Source organism: Lissotriton helveticus, chromosome 2_1 (genome assembly GCF_964261635.1).
Source record: "Lissotriton helveticus chromosome 2_1, aLisHel1.1, whole genome shotgun sequence".
Lineage (NCBI taxonomy): Eukaryota > Metazoa > Chordata > Amphibia > Caudata > Salamandridae > Lissotriton > Lissotriton helveticus.
This window is the reverse complement of record NC_136059.1, coordinates 355,149,942-355,170,150: the sequence shown is the minus strand read 5'-3', so window position 1 is coordinate 355,170,150 and position 20,209 is coordinate 355,149,942. Positions and strand designations below refer to the sequence as shown.

The 20,209-nt window shown below is 44.3% G+C and overlaps 1 protein-coding gene across 14 annotated transcripts in view; it reads right to left on the bottom strand.

Moving 5' to 3' along the window:
• Positions 1-20,209, bottom strand: part of NIPBL (NIPBL cohesin loading factor) — a 1,942,504-nt gene that overhangs the window by 1,567,971 nt on the left and 354,324 nt on the right. The window lies entirely within an intron of this gene.

Below are 20,209 nucleotides of genomic sequence, written 5' to 3'. Positions count from 1 at the left end.
AAATGTAAAACTTTCTAATGAGGTTTCAAAACCATGCATATTAACCACAAATAAAATTCTATTGAAGAGAGATTCTTCCAATAGAAGTTATTTCACATCATAACAAAATATACATAGTCAAAAATTTTAAGAATTTTGGAAGCACAATCCTCGCCCAGAAAGCATTTAGCCAGTTTCACACAGTAGAGTATACACCAACCTAATGAATACAAATGTATATAGATCCTATACTTTCATTCTGAATTGCATATACGATTACAGTAGTACACTTTACACCTAATACAAGCACACAAACGTTTGCAGCAGCATATCAATTAGCAATGCAGAGTACACGTTTTTCTTGGTTCTGACATTTCTTCAATAGGACATTGCAAACCTGAATTTGACAGTCAACATTACATTTTCTGACTTAGGTGTGTGTGAGGCTTTCGCAGGTCTGTGGACAGTCTGAATGTAAAACAGCTCATTTACTAGTTATTCACTATCTCTTCTACAATTACCAATTTTACACCCATGTGTTTTGTGAATTGTCATTGCAAACCGTGAATCAGTCTAGAGAAGGGGTCTCCAACCTTTTCTGCAATAAGAGCTATTTATGTTCAATGGAAATCATCCCGAGCTTCTGATAATAGTGACATAACAGTGACCACCCCATCGAAGAGTGTTAGCAGTGATCACATCACTGCATGAGGCAATGTTTCCAGCACTAATGTAAAATAAGCATTTGCAGTGCAATAGGTCTTGCATATACAAGAGTTTAAGCTAGTGGCATTGTAAATGACAATGACTTTCATTCATCTGTTTAGAAAACTAACACAAATTAAAGGCATTGTCATTTACAATGACAATAGCTTAAGCTTTCGACCTCGGAGGGGTGGGAGGGGTGAGATTGTGTTGGGCATGGCACTGGAGTTCCTGGAGTACGGAGTACTAGCCAATGCCAGCCACGCGCCGCCTTTATGTGCAAAATGCGCTTCCCCATTCCAGGCATTTGGCCATGGGCTAGTACTCTGAAAAACAAAAAAAGATGGTGGCCGCTATAGATAAATCGCATTGCTGTAGCATAGCAAAGAAAGGAACACAGCCACTATAGTTAAAGCGGACTGCACTGCCAACAAATTTAAATACAGATTAAAAGGTGCAAGCTGGTTTTGTAAATATGACGCGGCCACCATTACTAAACAAGCTGGATTTGTAAATAGGACGTGTCCCCATTACTAAAAACGTGCTGCTTTAGAGGAAAAGGTGTCCTGGGTGGAACAGGATAAATCCTTCAAGAAAATAGTGCTCACAGACTAAATAATACATACCGAGTAACATCAAAAGTAAAAGGCCAGTCCTCATGGGAGGTTACAAGTGTAGACAAGATGGTTCTAGGGAGGGACTACTAAGTCTATTCATGAACCAAAAACAACCATTTAGAAAGGACAGTTACAGGATCCAATTGAAAAGATGGGTGGAAAATGGGCTGAGCTTCAAGTCTATAGCCGAATACAACATGCCTCGCAGCTCAGAGCATGCGTTGCCTAGGCTCGACCTAAACATCCTTTGACAATTGAAATGACTGTACATGGGTAATAAATAAATGCCTTAGCTGGCACTAAGGTAATAATAGGAGTAACACATCTCCCAACGCAATAATAGCTTTAAAAACATTTTGACATTTTAGAATACATTTAATGATTTAACCAAGCAAAAGCTTCTATATTATTGGACTCAGCTGCACACAGGACAGCCACTCACAGGTAGGTGGCGGGCTAATGGTACCTCACGAGCTACGCATTGAAGACACCTGGTCTAGAGAAAGCCTTAAACTCATAGGCCATTGGACTGTGAAGGTGTCTGCTCCTAGGCTCTGTGCTACCCTGTCAAAGGATATCCGTGTCTTTCACTGGGGATCTTGGCACCAAATATCACTGGTTTCTACCTCTCTGAATTTCTGCTTTCACTTGGTAAACGATCAGAAGTGTCACCTTACTATCCTGCCACACTGACCCGGAGGGAATTGAAATGTCCATTGAATGGCAGTGAAAAAATAGAACGGTATTGTAAACTCGATTGCTCACAAAGCATGCTTCACTCTAGCATCTACCTACCATTCTCAGTTCCATCATTCACTCTCAGGTTGTAGAGATCCACTAAGAGCAAGAGATAATCTATTTTCTACAGCTAAGCAAACGGCAGTCATAGCACACTTGAGGAACAGATAAGGATCTATTATCCATATTTTGAGAATTTTGGATGTATTGGGATTTAGATTTTATGAGTCACATATCTGTGGTCTGTGGCTCACCGAGAAAAGCCAGCTAGACCAACGCTACAGAAACTACAGGAATTACTTGCATCCATTAGACAAACTCATTTTACTCACGATAACCAGCAAAAGCAACACTGATATAAAGGAACACAAACAGAATTTTCTCACATTTCCGTATCTCCGCACAGAAATTAACTGCCAACAGCAACTGTGCTGTCCTGCATTCACACAATTTCCATAATAATACCCTGCACACGCCAATAGTGTAAAGTCAAGTGATAGAAAGATAAAACGTCGTCTTCTCGATCCTTTGTTTTTAATATATTTTTTTCTTATATGAGGTTCCTTTACAATCCAATGGAACTTTAACAACCTTAGCTGACACGTGTTTCGTCGCGTTATCAGGAAGTTATACCGCAAATTCTTCAGAACTAAAACACTAGTTCTGGAAGTTCTCTAATTTGGTTGTACTTCCGAACTAGAATACATTCACACAATGTCACATTTATATCACTGTATTCAGCATGCTAACCAGTGCAAGACTGCCACTGGTGATTCACGCAAAATATTGTTTAGTCACTGTAGGAAAGGGACCCTTTTTGACATGGTCATCCCCACTTTTTGCCTGGTAATTGAAGCAATTTTGTAACAAGTGCACTAGGTTTCTGCCAGATCTCTCCCTAAAACTGTACAATTGTTCCCCCAGTTGGCAATAACTTAAGCACCCCTGTAAGCCGCTAGTACATGGAACTCCAGGTACCTAGGCAATGGGTACTAAAGAGGGTCTCTAAGGGCTACAGCATGTATAGTGCAGCCAAAGGGACCCCTCACCACACTCATGCAAACTGTAATTGCAGGCTGCGTGACATGTTCAGACAAACATGAAGACCCAACATGGCACACCTCCTGCCATGTCTGCAGACACTGCTAGCAATATTTGGAAGGTTCCCCCAAAGCAGTCCTTACAGTCCTAACGCACAAGTTACTTACCTTCCGTAACGGTGTATCTGGTAGAGACATTGTCTAGCCGCAGATTCCTTAACTTAGAGGCGTCAGACTGGATCCGCCCTGTCGTCGTCCACGGACGTGACATCTGCGAGGTCATACAAGTCCCTGCCGGCGCGCGGACGTCAGTTTTCTTCATAAAAACTTTTCCGCGGCAACGCGGAGCCACCAACAAAACTATAAAAGTATGGTAACAGTGCACGATGGATGTAAAATCTGTAAAAGAAAGGAGGATGGTGCAAAACACCATCATAAAAGACAGTCTTAGCCACTGTCTCCATATAAGTGAAGAAGTAAGGGCAGAACAAGTTCTGACAAAGAACCCCACAAAGCGAAGCATGGACCCTCCCCACAGGCTGAGTAACAAGGGAAAAATATCTCAACAGACAAAGGTAGATTGTGATTACCAAGTAGAACTGTGCCGGCCAACAAAGACGGGGCACAGGAAGAACAGTCTACTGCGAGAAGGTATGAAAAGAATAGCACCTCCCCTATAGAAAGAGGGAGGCCGAAACACAACCCAGCAGATCCCCAAGAAGGCGACTATAGAGGAGACAATAGCCCTAAGTCAATGGAGAAGGCGGGAGGAAGGGAAGGCAACAGGAGAAGAAGAATCTCCTGATGATGGTGAATCAACGGGCACTGTTTTACAGGAAAGAAGCCTCCTGGAGGGAGGCAGCCAAATATGGCAATTTTTAAAAAGGATGTAACCATGTGAGCACCCTGTAAGAAAACCAATGGCAACTGAAAGGAGGCAAAGTGGAGAAGCCTACCTGTCAAGGTCCTCGCAGAACAGGGAGGATGGGTGGGTGTTAAGGAATCAAAGGTAAGTAACTCGTACATCTGATAGAGACATCTAGCCGCAGATTCCTCAACTTAGAATAGATACCATAGTCATACCCTAAGGGGGTGGGGGGTCTGTTACAGAACAGCAGAAAGTGCCCGAAGCACTGAGCAGGCAACAGAGTGACGGACAATGGGGAAGGCTGTGGCGGAACAGCTAGACAGCAACTCAAGTAGCTCGAAGAGCAAAATACACGGGTTCCCAAACTGCCAGAATGGCGACACCATACCTGTTTGAAATGCATAAACAGCACTAGCCATATCCCAGAACAGAAGAGAGACTCTAGAACGAAGGAGGAAGGAGGACTACTCCCAGCTAAATGGTGCAGTAAGTGGACACCAAAGAAAGCTAGAGGGTAACATGAAGAAATATAACCAGAGCCTACCAGGTTGGCCCACGCAAGGGAGGCCGGAGAGGCTACATCCAGAAAGCGAAGGGCAAGAGGCAGGAACTGAGCAACATCTTAGAAGTACAGGCGGGAACAAAAGACATGCCAAGTGCACACCTAGTCACCAAAAGTGGTGGCAGGGGCGAACAGCATCACCCTGAGACACACTGAAGCGGACCACAACTAAAACATGCACAGAGGAGACAGCCACGGAGGCAACAAGACGGCAAAGCTAAAATAAGCATGGAACTGCCCAACCAGACAACTTGAAGGCCGAGGTGAGAACTCACCCACGAAATACAGAAAAGCAGGGTTCAGCACCTGGGACAACTTGCATCAGAGGAGCTGTCCTGCAGGCACAGGGGCCAGAGTATGGTGACGCCCAGTTAAAAAGACACATCCTAAGGGAGTGGCCGCAGAAGCACCGAAAGTGCCAATAGGAACACGCATAACTGTTGAGAAGAACCTCAGATCTCCAGACCACTTCCTCCGACTGTGAGGAGAAACTCAACCCCCACGGAAGAGTGGGACTGTTTAATATATGAAGACCAAGAAAGAAGCATTGTGAAGCAAGGGGACCACCCCAGGGAGCGGAACACAAGGAAACCTTAATGCCAAAGATGCAGGGAAAGGCACCGAAGTGCACTTTAACGTACTAGAAAAGACACAGCTGTGCAGAGCGAGGCAAGCTTGAGTACGAGCACTGAATTGCTCCTTGAAACAAGGAGACATAGGATCATACTTCGCAGGTGCGAGAGAGGTGGAGACATAGAAAGGGGATACCCCACGGCAAGTTGTAGATATAATGTATCTAGCAAAAAGGGGCGAGTTACGACCACGCAACTACGGGTGCCGTAGGAGGAATCCACCAAGTGCACCCGTGGCAGAAGGTAGCCTTTTTCTAAGCGTGTTGAAATATATAGAAAACCTCCAAAAGAGGAGAATGAGGCACAGATGCAAGGCTCAAGCAAGGCGAGACCCATGGCGTATAGGAGATCGTGCCAAAAGGCACAAGATTGAACACCGTGAAACGGTTGGACAATGGAGTCATTGGTCGTAGAGAGCCAAAAGGGGCCTCTTTGCCCACCGGACGCATAGCAGAGCTATACAATAGCATACAGGTACCCCACTTGGAGTATGGCACATCTCCAAGAACCACGGAGGAAAACCTCTTAGAGCAAACCATAGTCAGAGGACCGAACACCAACAACCTGTGGAATACCGCTACAATAGGCTTACTGTCAGCCTAAAAAACGCATAGTGCAACTGGTGGATGCTGAATAAAAGGATGACCACCCCAGAACATGTCAAGTGGAGACCTGCGAAATACAGACCAATGGGGCAGGACGAAAGCCCGCAAGGAGGCGCTGAACAGCCGAATCGGCAGGGGCATCAAACAAAAGGACCCCATCAAAGGGTAGGTCAACAAGGAGTTCCTGGATATTCTCCGGAAAGACGCCATCCCGCAACCAAGCATGGCGCCATAGGGCAATCGAAACAGCCATAGCACGACCTAAGCCATAGCACAGCCTAAGGAATCCGCAGTATCCAAGGCTGAGCGTATTGTAAATTCCGTCAAATCACGGCCATCACGGAGAAGATGAAGGAGGTAAACACGAGCGCCCACAGGAGTGGCCGATAAGACTCGGTAGAGTTCAAAAGGGCAGAAGTAGCCAGAGCCAAGACACATACTGCATTTAGTGATCGAAGAGCTGCACTAGTGGAGGCGAAAATGTTACAGCCCCACAATTCCAGCCATCTGGACTCCCGAGAGGGAGGAAGCAGCAGCTGAGGCAAGGAAGGGAAAGCAGTTTGCAGGACAAAACCCTGACCGTCTGGGTGAACAAATAAGCAAACTGGATCATGTGGAGCAGGACGGTGGCGGTGCAAGATAGAACGATCACCAGAAGCTGGCCGAGCCCTGGTGCCCAAAAGGGCATCATAAAGAGAGGCTTCGAAGGGTAGAAGCAGCTCTACATTCCCCGAACCGTGGTGGGGGACATCAAACAGTGTGTCAACTGGCAGGGGGACCGAAGAAGGTTGCATACTTAGAACACGAGCGGCCAAGGAGACAACCCTAATGAACGCTGCACCAGCCTCGGTAGCCCTCTGCGGAGGGGACAGCAACTCATTCGTGGGTGAGGGCTGCAAACTAAGTCTCTCACCTCAAGGAGGTTGATCAATGAACTGAGGATGTGACCAATGCCCAAAAGAAGGAAGCCCCATTGACGAAGGAGGGTCCTGATGGGGCTCCTGAGGAGGCGGGGAGTCTGCCGGGGCCACAAATTCCAAGGGGGAAGAGGCAAGGACAGATCCGGCGCTGCCTGGTGTTGCAGTAACGCCAAACTCCCCCCAGAAGCCTCCGGAGAGGAGTCCATAATACAGCGTCGGGGCAACGCCAGGGCGACTTCGGTTGGCGCTGACCCTGCCCCGCGCAGACTCGGCCCCATCTGGCAACGAGTCGGCCTCGTCCGGCGCCGACTCCACGTCAACCACGACAAGTTCTGCTTCCGAAGAAGGGGGACGGCGCCGGACCAGCGCTGACTCAGTCTCAACTAATCTATCACCTTATTGTGGTGTCCAACAAGTCAAAATGGATAAATTTAAAACATTTGGCTTTACAGAGGATCAGTTGAACAAATTATTGAATCAAAACCCCCTGTCAGGAGGTACTTTCGTGACGAGTAAAAGCGGTCATGAGGAACTTATAAAAATCCTTAATCTAAGTAAAAAGTTAATAAGAACAGAACTGCATGCGGAATTTTTGACAGGATATTTAAGAGCAAGTAATGTAAGTAATTTTCTTTATTGCATGATTAATAAAAATCTTTGCAATAACACTTTATAATAATATTTAAGAGCAGGAGTAATACCGCTAGGGCTTCGGATAAGAAACGAACCGGGCCTTTTTACTGATAATGAAAAATTCCTTGAGATTTGGACGCACATTGCTAATCGGTGCAGTAGAGACTGGCTTATCCTCATTATTGAGACGGCACAAGATGTAATGATCTTTGAACGTAAACAAATTGATGAGTTAGAGGCCGCGCTCAAAACTAATACAGCAGTTGAGGATGCCAAAAGGAAATTAGAAGAGTTAATACAAGAAACCGAAGGATACCGAGACTATTTAACCAACAAAAACTCAGGAAAGATATAGAAAAATTTACTGCAGAAATAGTATACCCGTTCTTAAATAAAGACTATTACACCACCAGGAGCGACCAAAGGTGGGAAAAACCCCAGTACCCCAGACAAATTTATTCAAGAGGAGGGAATAACAAAAGAATAACCTTTTCAGAGACATCAGGGTCAAGTGATGAGGATGACCATACAAATGAACACACAGGGAGGTTGGCCTCTAATTACCATAATGAACCCCAATCTTTTTTAGGGAATCGCCCCTACAGGGGTCAAAGAGGCCATCGGAACTATCCCCGAGAGGAACCAATGAGGAACCATGCACCTCCAAACCAGACAACACCGAATTACCTGAAAACCAGGAATGCAAGGTATTGGAGGTGAATGAACCACCAAGTATAAATTAATTCCCCATTATAAAACTTTCTGATAGGGTGTTGTTTGGAGAAGAACAAGAGGTGCTGAGATTTGGATTTAGCGTTGCTCCAACCGCTCCCCCCAACAAATTTGAATTGGAAAAAGATACAAAAAGCTTTTTTAGAAAAATTAGACTCGATAGATTTTTCGCAGATAAGGAATATGAACCAAGACCTAATGTTACAGGTTTTAAACCGCAATCAGTATTCACCCCCAATTTGAGCCAAATAGACAAAAATGTTGAACTCTTCGAAAGGATAGTAGAAATTGAAATAAAGAATAATCTCGCTAATACACAAGCACATCATAACAATCTATCCAAGTGCCATAGAGCAGCACTTAAAAGGCTGCAAGAGTGCGACCAAATAACGATAAAACCCGCCGATAAGGGCGGCGGGGTAGTAGTCCTTAATAGTCATGATTATGAACAAAGGATAAGGACCCTTTTAAATGTGAAAGAACACTACATCCCAGTCTCATTTAACACGATAGTCAAGCTCAAAAGGGATGTTTCTACATTCCTAAACTATGGCAGAGATAATGATCTGATATGCGAAGATGAATATAAGTTTCTTTTTAATGACAATCCAATCATACCGGCAATATATGGATTGCCTAAAATTCATAAGAATACTGAAAACCCACCCATGCGGCCAATCGTAAGCAGCTTGGGCTCATTATTGGAGCCCTTGAGCAAATATGCGGACCATTTCTTGCGGCCAATTGTCCAGAAACAGAAGTCACACTATCTCGGTATTTGAGGGGCAGAGCTTCGACAAGGTGACCCAGATCCTGGTCACCTTGGACATCGAAGCTCTCTATACAAAAATCCCACAGGATGACACCATTGAGGTCTTATACTCCATTTTGGAACATGAGGATCTCAAGGGAGGTAATAAGGACTTTATTATGGGATGTGTGGAGCTAGTATTGAAAAATAATATCTTCCTATTTAAAGAGGAGCTATTTAAACAGGTGAAAGGGACCAGCATGGGGGCCACATGTGCCCCCAGCCTGGCATGTCTATGTCAGCCATTTTGAGCTTAAACACATATATAATGAGATGGCACCGTTTTTTGAAAATGTGTCCCACTGGCATCGTTTCATCGATGATATAATTTTCATCTGGAACGGTGCCAGTGAGGACCTAGTGTCCTTTCTGGAGTGGCTAAATTTAGGTGATAGAAATCTTAACTTCTCAGCACAATATAGTGCTAGTAGTGTTAATTTTCTGGACATAAAAATTAAATAATCAGATGGACAACTAGAAGTAGAACTTTTCACGAAACCAACTGATAAAAACACCCTCTTACAATATCAAAGCAACCATCCCCAGTCTCAAAAAGACAACATCCCCCTTTGGGGAGTTTTTGCGATTGCTTCGCAATTGCACGAACCTAACTGATTTCTATAGGCACGCAGAAACTACGGAAAAGAAACTGCGTGAGAGAGGGTACCCTAAAAAATTAGTAAAACAATCGTTGAAACGTACAAGATTCTACGATGGAGACCAATTGCTAGACATGAACAAAAAGAAAGTCAATAGAACACAGGATAGGATTGTGTTTGTAAGTCAGTACTCCAGTTTGAGTAATAAAATCAAAAATATAGTAAACCGGAACTGGAAGATTGTTAACAGTGGTTTGGCTGTACCATTGCCAAAACCACTCTTCTCATTCCGGCGTAATAAAACTATCAGAAATGCATTAGTGAGCACATACAAAAATCCTGGAACTACAGTTCAAACTACCATAACTGGAAACACAAAGGCAACAGGTAATCACAAATGTGGTTCATGCTCCATATGTTCAAACTGTATTGTGTCTAAGAAATTGATTTTTAATGGAAAAACATTGCTCCCTAAAAGCCTAAACAACTGTAGAAGCAAGAATGTGGTATACCTGCTTGTCTGCCCCTGTGGTTTAGGCTACGTGGGGGAGAGGGCAGGGAGCTTTGAATTAGACTTCTAGAACATAGATCATCAGTGAAAAATAAAAAAAGAAAATGCACCCCTTACGCAACATTACCAAGAATGTAACCATGGTTGCGATGAATTTACCTGGTACATTCTGGAAAAAATAAGTATAAGCAGAAGAGGTGGCAATCTGGAGCTAATAAGGAAAAAACGAGAACAGTGGTACATATGTTATCTGGATACCATAGACAAGGGCTTAAACTCAAGGGAGGAATGGATGAAATTAATAGCCAGTCAGTAGATTAAATTGGACAGAGAATTAGGCCAACAGAGCACAAACACCATTAAAACAATTAAGAACAATGTATTTTATTAAAATTATGAAAGTATTATCCAGTAAAAACGTAGGAAGCACTGAAAATATACTATATGTAATATGAAGTAGGTTCATTCGTATATCGATATTTGCAAAACCAACACCAAATGTTAAAAAAAGCTATGGGGAGAATAAATAATAAATATAGTACCGGAATTTAATTAAATTAAGACGTGAAATCTAACTAACTTCCAAGAAATCCGAATGGAAATGAGGCTTGAATCGCGCCTTTGAAATCCAGAGAGAGGCTTGGAATCGGTATGAGTCAGAGGGAATAGAGGTGAAACTGAGGCTTGAAAGGCGGAAGTACTTAAAACGTGACGCCCCAATAACAACGAACCGTACTAGATTAGGAGAACTAGATTCAGCTGAACTAATCAGGGGCTGTCCAATAGGAGGAGAATGAACTTAGTTCAAATAGGGCATTAGCAAGCAGTATCTTGATATCACTTTCTTGAGGAGCCGGACGAACGTTGGCACGAGGGACGCGGGTGCGGAGCAGTAGAGACCGAAAGATCTCACGGTAAGGAGAACCAATCCCCGTTCTCTAATCAAATGAAATCCCATATAGAGATTCAACAAACAATGAAGGCTATCTTTCCTTTAATCTACCTACAGAATGCGCATGAGCAACATAGCGTAAGAACACCAAGGCGGTACCTGAACCCACCGACCCAAAAATCGACGTACTCTGTGACTAGGTAGGTTCCAATAGAGCCGCATAGTTTAAAATCACTCCATAGCCAAGAGCAAGTACCAAATGGTATTCATTGCATTCTAGACTGCAGAATAAAGGTGAATGACGAGACGGTAATCTCGTGCCCCAGTGCCGTGTAGAAGACCAACAATAGGTACATTCAATAAACTTGAAAGGAGGATGTGATTTGGAGAAGGAGTTTTTCAATAGTGCTTTTTAAATAAAATCGAACTCTCCATATATTGCCTCATAGGTGATCAATAGCGTGTTAACACCACTTCGGAAAATCTGAATAAAGGGCACCAAAGAGCAACATAGAAATAGGACCCTCAGGTAATTAATAATATACACAGTTAATAAATTTAGAATAGCAGGAATGAACATTCTGTAAATAAAAAACCTTATTCTTTCAGACTCAATCAAGAACAGGGATGTAACCATATATAATAACAGAAATTATTCCGAAGCCATATAAACTGGAAATGCAATAAGGTAATCGAAATTAAGTACAAGGGAATACAAGTTAAGATGAAGTTACAAAATATGTAACAATATGATAGGATTCCAGCAGATATGGTATGGGGAAGTTGTTAAAGGAATCCCCCATAATAGTATCCTCCCGCTATGCATGAATAGAGATGTGAACATGAGTGGTTTGGGGTGGGAGATTTGTTCCCCAACATAAGCCCACATACTGGTACTATATCATCATGTATGATTTATGATGCAAATATGTGCTTTGTCAGGATGGAGACAAGAGTAATGCTGCAACAAATGCATGTCAATCAAAAAAGGCTGACTATGAAAAATGTAAATAAGAACAAATGGTTAGCTTGGTAGATAGTAGTAGTACTTTTAACAGCACGTACAAACTATGAGTAAATTTGAAAACATGTAAAACCTCGAATTATGAATAGATGTAATACACAATTGATAACTTGTGGTTCTATGAAAAATACTGATTTCAATATGTTTACCAACAGGAATTCCTTAAATGAGGCAACCATCCAGTGCCACATAATAGGAGAGACGTATATTTTTAAGTCTTGACAAAGATGGCACATTACTGAAAGAGTCCATCGAAACGCGTCGACGCCCACTATTGCACAATCGAACAATTTAGCTCACCCTTAGACAACAAAACGAAGCGGGTCTAGGATTGAGCTTTAAATGAGGGTTTTGATGTGTAAATCTTTATGACAAATTGTTGTTGTCTCGGTCTCCCCCCCTTCTTTTAACTGCATATATGTTTCTTTTTAGGTGATAACTTTACATGTAGATGATTGATTACAGTATGAGAATGTGTTAATTCTAGATGAACCAAGAATGTGTCTTCCACGTTTGAAAATCTTTTTATGAAATGACAATGTATTTTTACGTATTTTAATAGGTTTTGTTTTAATACATTTCGTATACTTTTTATAACAAAATGTTTCTGTTTAAGCTTAATTAAGTTTTGTGTCCAATTCCAGTATTTGGGCTTATTCTCTCAGTAACTCTACCAAGGGAAAGCATTTGACTTTTCAGTCTCAACAACAACAGGCTCCAACTCCAAAGTAGGGAATGGAGTCAGAGCCGGGGAGGCAAGTCTACGGCGCCGGACCGGTGTCGCACCCTGCCTCCGGAAAGGCAGCCGCCTGTCCGGAAGGCTGAGGCGTGCTCAAAGCAAATCTGCGAGCACCAGCAACCACCTGCAGTGCCACAGGGAGCACCACTGGGCTATGCGGCGGGGCCGGGGAGCTATGGGTTCAACATGGGGACCCAGTCAGTCCACGCCCTGACGCCATATCTCCATCATTCCTAGAGGCAAGGGGCTCAGTCAGCGCCGGGGGAGAAGCCGCAAGAGACACCGCACGTAGCGGAGGCTCCGAGGATGCCCCAGGGAGAGGAGGGGACCCAAGGGAGGCCTACAGGGCCGCGGCATAGGCCTCCATTTGGGTCCAAGTCGCCCCCGCACCAGGATATGGTGGATAAGGGCAGTGCGACTCCCGGGGGCGCACGTCCGGAGGATTCCGGGAACTAGTGCCCCCAACAGAAGGAAGTGAGGTCTAGGACCTCGGCGACATTCGCCGTGACTTATCCAAGCGAGGCGAACAACACACCTGGGAACCAGAGAGCAACCAACGCCGCAAATGGAAACCACTGCCAGAGGGACCTTCCTGCAAGCCGAAAGCAGCTTCATCCTGCGCTCCCGCCGGAACTTCGGCATGAGGTGTTGGCCGGCGTTGCAATCCGTCGAGTCGTGGTTTTCGCCCTGACACCACATACAGATACAGTGTGGGTCCGTCACGGACATTTGCAGCGAACAGGAGGTGCACATTTTAAAGCCCGAAGGCGTCGCACACTGAAAACAGGCCAGAGAAACCGCTTACTCCAGATCAGCGTCCAACGCAGAAAAGAAGGAAACTGACGTCAGCGCGCCGAGAGGGACTTATATGACCTCACTGACGTCGCGTCAGTGGACGAAGTCAGGGCGGGTCGTGAGGTGCCGTCCCCCGGCACGCAGTGGTGCTGCTGCAAAAAAAATTCCAGATCCAGTCTGACGCCTGGGGGTATTCTAAGTTAAGGAACCTGCGGCTAGATGTCTCCGTCAGATGTAGGGTGCATTTTATTACATGTGGGGACATATCTGCATGAGAAGATATGCCCTTATGGTGTCAAAGTCAATTCTTGGACATTGCCAGTGAACAGGGAAGCCATCTTGAATATATGTACTGGGTACTGGTGATTACAAGTTCCCCAGCTATACAATGACTTCACTGAAACCAAAGATGCTTAGCATCAAACATCTCAATACGTGCATGCAGAGGGTACCTTAGAAGTGGCCCCTGAAACCTACTAACCTTTAGTGTGCTAGCTGACTGGCGAAGACCAGGGCCCATTTGGCACCAGGACAGGTGGGAAAATTAGATAGGCGGGAAAATTAGATAGTCAGGAGGCGTATTCACGATTAGGCCAGTTCCACCTGTAAGAGGAACTGCCTGATGTGAACACTAAAACTAGAATTTCACCATCTTGGTCTCAAAAAGAAGAGAAGTTAAATGTGCTTCTGGTTTACAACACCCACTGACCACGCTTATCTTAGTTTCGACCAGGTCCTCTTCAAATAGGGATGGGATATGTCCCAGCCATGTCCCCTCTTGAGCCTACTGAGGCCACAGGATGCCCTCTTGCAGGGTAACTCAAAGCATTTGCATAACTCACATCTCACAACTCTGGGGAATTTGCTCAGAGAGAGCCACAGTCTGTCTTTTGATGAATAAGGCACAATTTGCTCTCCACAGGGGTGAGTTCCTTGTGTACCATTTCATTTACCACATCCTTGGTCATCGCTAATCCATTATGGACAATTAACCAGAAATTGATTCAATCATGTAGTCAAGACATCACCTGCTTTAACAAAGGCCTTCTCTCACACTTCTATCTTGCCCTCACCTCTGTAGGATAAATAGGAGATTGTGTCATGAAGGGTGCTAAATAAAAATTAATGGTTCTAGCTTACCAACACTATATTTCCCATAACGCCAAATTCAAACTATTTCAATATTACATACTGTCTACCTCAGTGATACTCAACATACGGCCGGGGGCTGCATGCGGCATCCTGGGCAGCAGCAGCACTGGGCTGCTGTGTACCAGACTCAGCAATAACATTAAAAAATTATAATTCAACAGCAAGCAATTATTTAAAGGTTAACTGCAGTCAGGGAAAGGAAGTAACTTGCCCCTTATCTTTAGGAACACCTTCAATTTTAAAGACAGCAAAGATGTAAAAATCTGATCGTTTTTTCAAAACCAATCCAAAAAGTGTATTTCATTAATTTGTACAAGCATTTCACCTTAGTAAATTTGAATATGGCGGTGCATTCATAAGTTCTATCCCCCGCCCCCAGAATCAACACTCACAATACAGAGAACACCAATGTAATCCTCTGGGAGGTAAGACAGGCAAGTAATTTCAAGTAAGTACTTTACTTACAAGTTCAGTCTCTGGAAGGTTTGACCAACACAGGGCAAGGGTCGGACCAAGGTAGGTACTACACCACCAGCAGCACTGGGGCAGCCGGGTAGAGGCCCAATGTTCGCCTATAGAAGCCTGGTCCACCTCGAAGAGGCGCCAGTTGCAGATAAGTACCTGTGACTCAGGGACACAGGCCCTGGGGGATGAGGTCAGCACTGCAAGGGCCACAAATAGCACAACAGATGCACCACCAGCGACACGGGGGCGAATGGGTGCAAAGGAGTCGTTGAGTGCTCTGTAGAAAGCAATGGAGAGCATTGGTTGGAGACGAAGGCTACAGGCTAAGTCCAGTTGGCGGGTTGTAGGAATCCAACAACCGGAGGTGAGTTGGATAGTGGGGGGATGTCAGGACACAGTCGCTTGGGCACTCCTAGGCTGGGGGCTGCGGGTGCAGGCATGTCTTAGTCATCGGGGTTTTTTCCAGCGGTTCCAGTCGCGGTTGGGGGGACCCTTCAAGTTGAGGCTTCAAGCTTCATGTGGAAGTTCAACCAAGGTCAGTCAACACTGGATCCCAGGTCAGGATGGCCGGGCAGGAGTCACTGGGTCGGTGGGCCACTTGGACCGTGGCGACGGATGCAGAGTGGTGCAGAGGTCAGGGATCCACCTGGATCCAGAGTCTTGGGGTTAGTTTCTTACAGGCCAAATCTGGTGCCCACTGGAGAAAATACTTTGTTGAAGACTGCACAGATCACTGGGGTCCTTGGAGGTTGCTGTCTGCAGGCCATGCCAATTTCTTGGAGCTGGGTCGCTGGGGGGGGGGGGGGAGAGCAAAGTCAGTTGTCGTCATCTTATCCACTGCTGCACGGCTCTTCGGTCCTTCTTCGTAAATCGTCAAATCTGAGAGAAAAAGTTCGGAGGAACCCTTAAATACTAAATTAAAGGGTGTTAAAGTGGTTGGGGGTCAGAAGCCAATGGCGACTCTCCCTTAGGTTGACGACACCATTCAGGTGCCCCTGAATGGTCCTAATTCGCCAACTTAAAATGAAGAATTTTCGAGAGAGGGGTTCACCTCGGCTCCTGGCCACCCTAGGGGTGAGCCAGGCTAAGATGGACACTCCTTCTCTGCTACTTTTCCCACCTGTCCTGTTGCCAAAAAGTGGGTCTGGGATTTTATTTCCTGGCGATCTGCGTGAAACACTGCCGCCATTCCCTGCTTTAGCCCCCATTTCACTCCAATTGTTTTGCTTTTTTGTCAGTTTATTTTAAGTCATGTTGCATAGGACCCGCACTGGTGTGTAACACCTTTAAAAAACATTAACAGAGCCAAGCCATTTGGCGCAAGCTATTTGTCTTTAATATCTTTTAAAGAGGATGTGGCATTACAGCCAGGACTTCCGCCTGCAGGACTGGGAATCCAGGTTAGAGTCTCGGCACTGATTCAAAATCATAGAATTCTGGGAAAACCACTCAAAAAAAAACAAAGGTGTAATGGTGCTCATGTAAAGTGCTTCAATACCTACGGGTCGAGTTTACGCTGTAAACCTGTGGGGTGGGAAGGGGGCACCAACCAAAGAGGAGGGTGGGAAACAAAGTGGAAGGGGTCAGTGGGTTGAAGAGAGCAATGGGGGTCTGATAAGTAAAAATATATATATTTTTTGCAGTACTTGGGCCATGTTCCAAGGCAGGGACACAAAGGAACAAAGACTGAAGCCTAGGAGAAAGCCAGAGAGTAGGAGGCACAACCGGCCAATAATACGCAAGGAAACGAGTGACATGGGTACCAACCAATGGTAAGTAATGGGCGGGCTTTAAACCCTTGTGCATTTTTTTTTTATAACCAACAGCTTTCACTGACCACGTATGCGCCCTGTAGGCAAAACCTGAAAATGCAAACAAATAGAACATGCACTTTACATTTTCACTATATGGTCCACAAGTGCATTGACCAGCATAGTCTAATTATCAAAAGTACCATAACTTTTATACAAAAAAATTAAAAGCCAAACGAAATTTCAATACAAGCATGTGAAGGTTGAATGACTAATAAGGATACATGGTTTGCCTGCAGTGATTCCAATAAATGACCAGTAGTTTTCATTAGGGCCAGGTATTGAAGGTACACGAACCGAGACTTCCTCATACATCATTAAAATATTTTTTCGAAAGTGGTTGTCATTCTTCTATTTTATTGTTTACCATATTTAAATTTACTGCCATAGCGGACAGTTGGGCTCTCACCCCTTTCAGCACATTTCAATTCACTACTGATAATTTCCCTTGCACATAAATTAGGGATTGTTAGATCATCCATGCTTCACAGTTCATACCGCAAGCTCAAACACATTTTCCATGCAAAGAAGCTTCAAGACTGCAGACCAAACCTTACTCCTATGGCCTGTATCATCATAATTTTGAGTAGCCCAAGTTTTAAACATTTTTAAAACTTCTTTTTTTTTTAAGGCATGTGCCTTAATTCCTCTCCAAATTGTAAATTGAATCTACAGATACAGTATTCACCACACTTGGTATATGGGGTGGAACTTGTATTTCGTGAAGGACCAACACACTTTTTTTGAATTCCAATTTCTTTCTTGACTGGGCTAATTTTTCAAGGCTTTGTGAGTAAGGAAGTGTAGTACAATCCACATAAATGACATCACACTGCACTCCCAAGGAATTCTTCTTTTCAGAGATGCCAGGGGTATGGAGGTTTCCCTGTGCCAGTCGAGCCCTGGGCTAAATAGTACAGCAATTCACCAGAATGGGTGAATATGAATGGACAAATCTTGAAGTTTCCTTGTGGGCTAAGGGGCTTTTCTTGTCACGGGAGAGAGGCCCGAACAAGAGGGGAACCATTATTATCAGCCGTATGGTAACATAGAATAGTAGAAAACGTGGTATCCTCAAATTAATTTATCTCCATATTTGCCTTCCAAATGTAAGTGCCAGAAATACATTTTTCAAAATTTCCCTTTGAATTAGAGTTCAACTAAATACAATTCTTTACTCATTATATGGTGCATAAATTCATAGGTTTCTTTTGAACCCATTTTTAATAATTACATTGTGCAATATGAGTTGATGCTTGGTCAGTACAACAAAAATAAATTATAAGCTGCACCTCAGTCGACGGCGCTAGGTATCCTGTGTTTCAGGGCAACCAATAAGCACTCTATATCTCTGCAACCAGAAGAGTTTGACAAACATCGAGGAATATATTACTTACCCTGTAGACATCTGTGTGACATGTAGTGCGGTAGATTAACCTACTGTGCATACTCCTGCCATCTAGTGTTGGGCTCAGAAGAGTACAACTTGTTTTTGTTTGAAGAAGTCTTTTGAGTCACGAGATAAAGCGGCGACTCCTCCCTAAGGCAGCATTGCGCATGAACATTGACTCCATAGTTAGATTGTTTTCCCGCTCAGCGAGTGTAGGATAGAGAGTAAAATGAAGCATAAAGATGTTCATGCTGTAAGAAAGAAAGGTAAATGAAAAATCTGGTATCTGCAACAACCAAGGTTTAGGGGAGGAGGGTGGTGCATGTGAATCTACAGCACTACATGCCACAATCAGATGTCTACAGGGTAACATATCCTGTTCAGGGCATGTGTAACTGTACATACACATGCTGAGCATAATATAGGAAATCAGTTTCCATGGAAGGCTGTGGCTAGCCGGAGGATGTTGCAGAACATTGGAAAGTGTATATAAAACAGCTTGCCCCACCAGGGTTTGCTGTTTTGCTGGGACGTCCACACAACAGTGTTTAGTAAAAGTTTGTGCTGTGGACCAAGTAGTAGCTACACAAATGTAAGCTATTGGAATGTTGCCTAAAAAGGCTATTGAACCTGCTTGCTTTTTTGCGAGTAGAATGTGGCCTGGGTGGTGTCAGGAGCGGTCTTTTGTCTTTTGTATAGCAGGTTTGAATACACTTGACTAGCCAGCGAGTGATTCCTTGTTTGAAATAGAAGTCCCTTCTATGGGATTTGGGAAAAGTCACAAATAATTGTTGTACATAAGGGCTCTTTTAACTTTAACATCTAGTGTATGAAGCATCTGCTCTGCTACTGTCTGATGTGGAAAGAAAAATGGCAGTTCTATGGTTTTGGTTAAGGTGAAAAGAAGATACCACCTTGGGTAGAAACTTAGTCCTAAGAACTACCCTATCAGAATGTACCTTGAAATAGGGTTCTGTTAGAGTTAACGCTTGAATCTTACTGATACGTCTAAGGGAGGTAATAGAGACGGAGAAAGCCACTTTGCTGCACAGAAATTGTAAGGGACAAGAAGGGGCTCAAAAGGGGTCTCAATCTTGTGACGACTACATTAAGATTCGATGATGGGATTGGAGGTAGTCTGTGAAGGATGACTTTTCAGCCATTCCATGAAAGCTTTAATTACAGGGATCCTGAAGAGGGAGGGGTGCTCCTGGTTTTGAACGTATGCTGCTACTAAAGACAAATGTCAGCAAATAAATGTGTATGCCAGTCCTGAGCGTAGCAAATTGAAAAAAGATATCAGACAATGTCCTGTACTTTTTATTTTAGAGGAGTGATGTTTTTATAAATGTGGGATACTTGTAAAGCGCACTGTTACTCTACCCGAGTGTCCTGGCGCTGTAGACCGCTGGGGAACCCGTCCTGGTTTTCCCTGTGAGATGGTCCCTTTCTGGGTATCTCCAGGGTGAAACCAGGCATCCCCGGCGTCTGTGGGGGGCCGTTGTAGAGATGAGGCAAGCTTAATGCCCAGAGTTACCGAGTGTGTTCCCTGGTTAGAGTAGGCACTGAGGCGAGAATTATCGAGTCCGTTGACCCTGGTCCAAGACCCTGCCGCGTCGGGAATTGAACCCTGGTCCCGGGCCGTTCTCTGCTTACAGGTCTGCCGCCTCTAACCAGTGAGCCACACCTCTATGAAGGCAGTAGTGGAAGAATCTTTTCCACTTTGCAACATAATAGGCCCTAGTGGTAGGCAGATAAGACTCCCTGACGATATCTATGCACTCAGGAGGTAACTAAGTACCCAATCTATAGGATTTCGGGAGCCAAATCACTAGGTTGAGTTGATTGGGCCAGGGATGTCAGAGCTCCCTGGTGTTGCATAAAAAGGCCCTGCCTGTTGGGGAGGTTCTGGTGGGAAACTACAGAGAGCTTGAGGAGAGTAGCGAAAAAGGGTTGTCTGGCCCATGTGGAAGCTACTAGAATTAATGT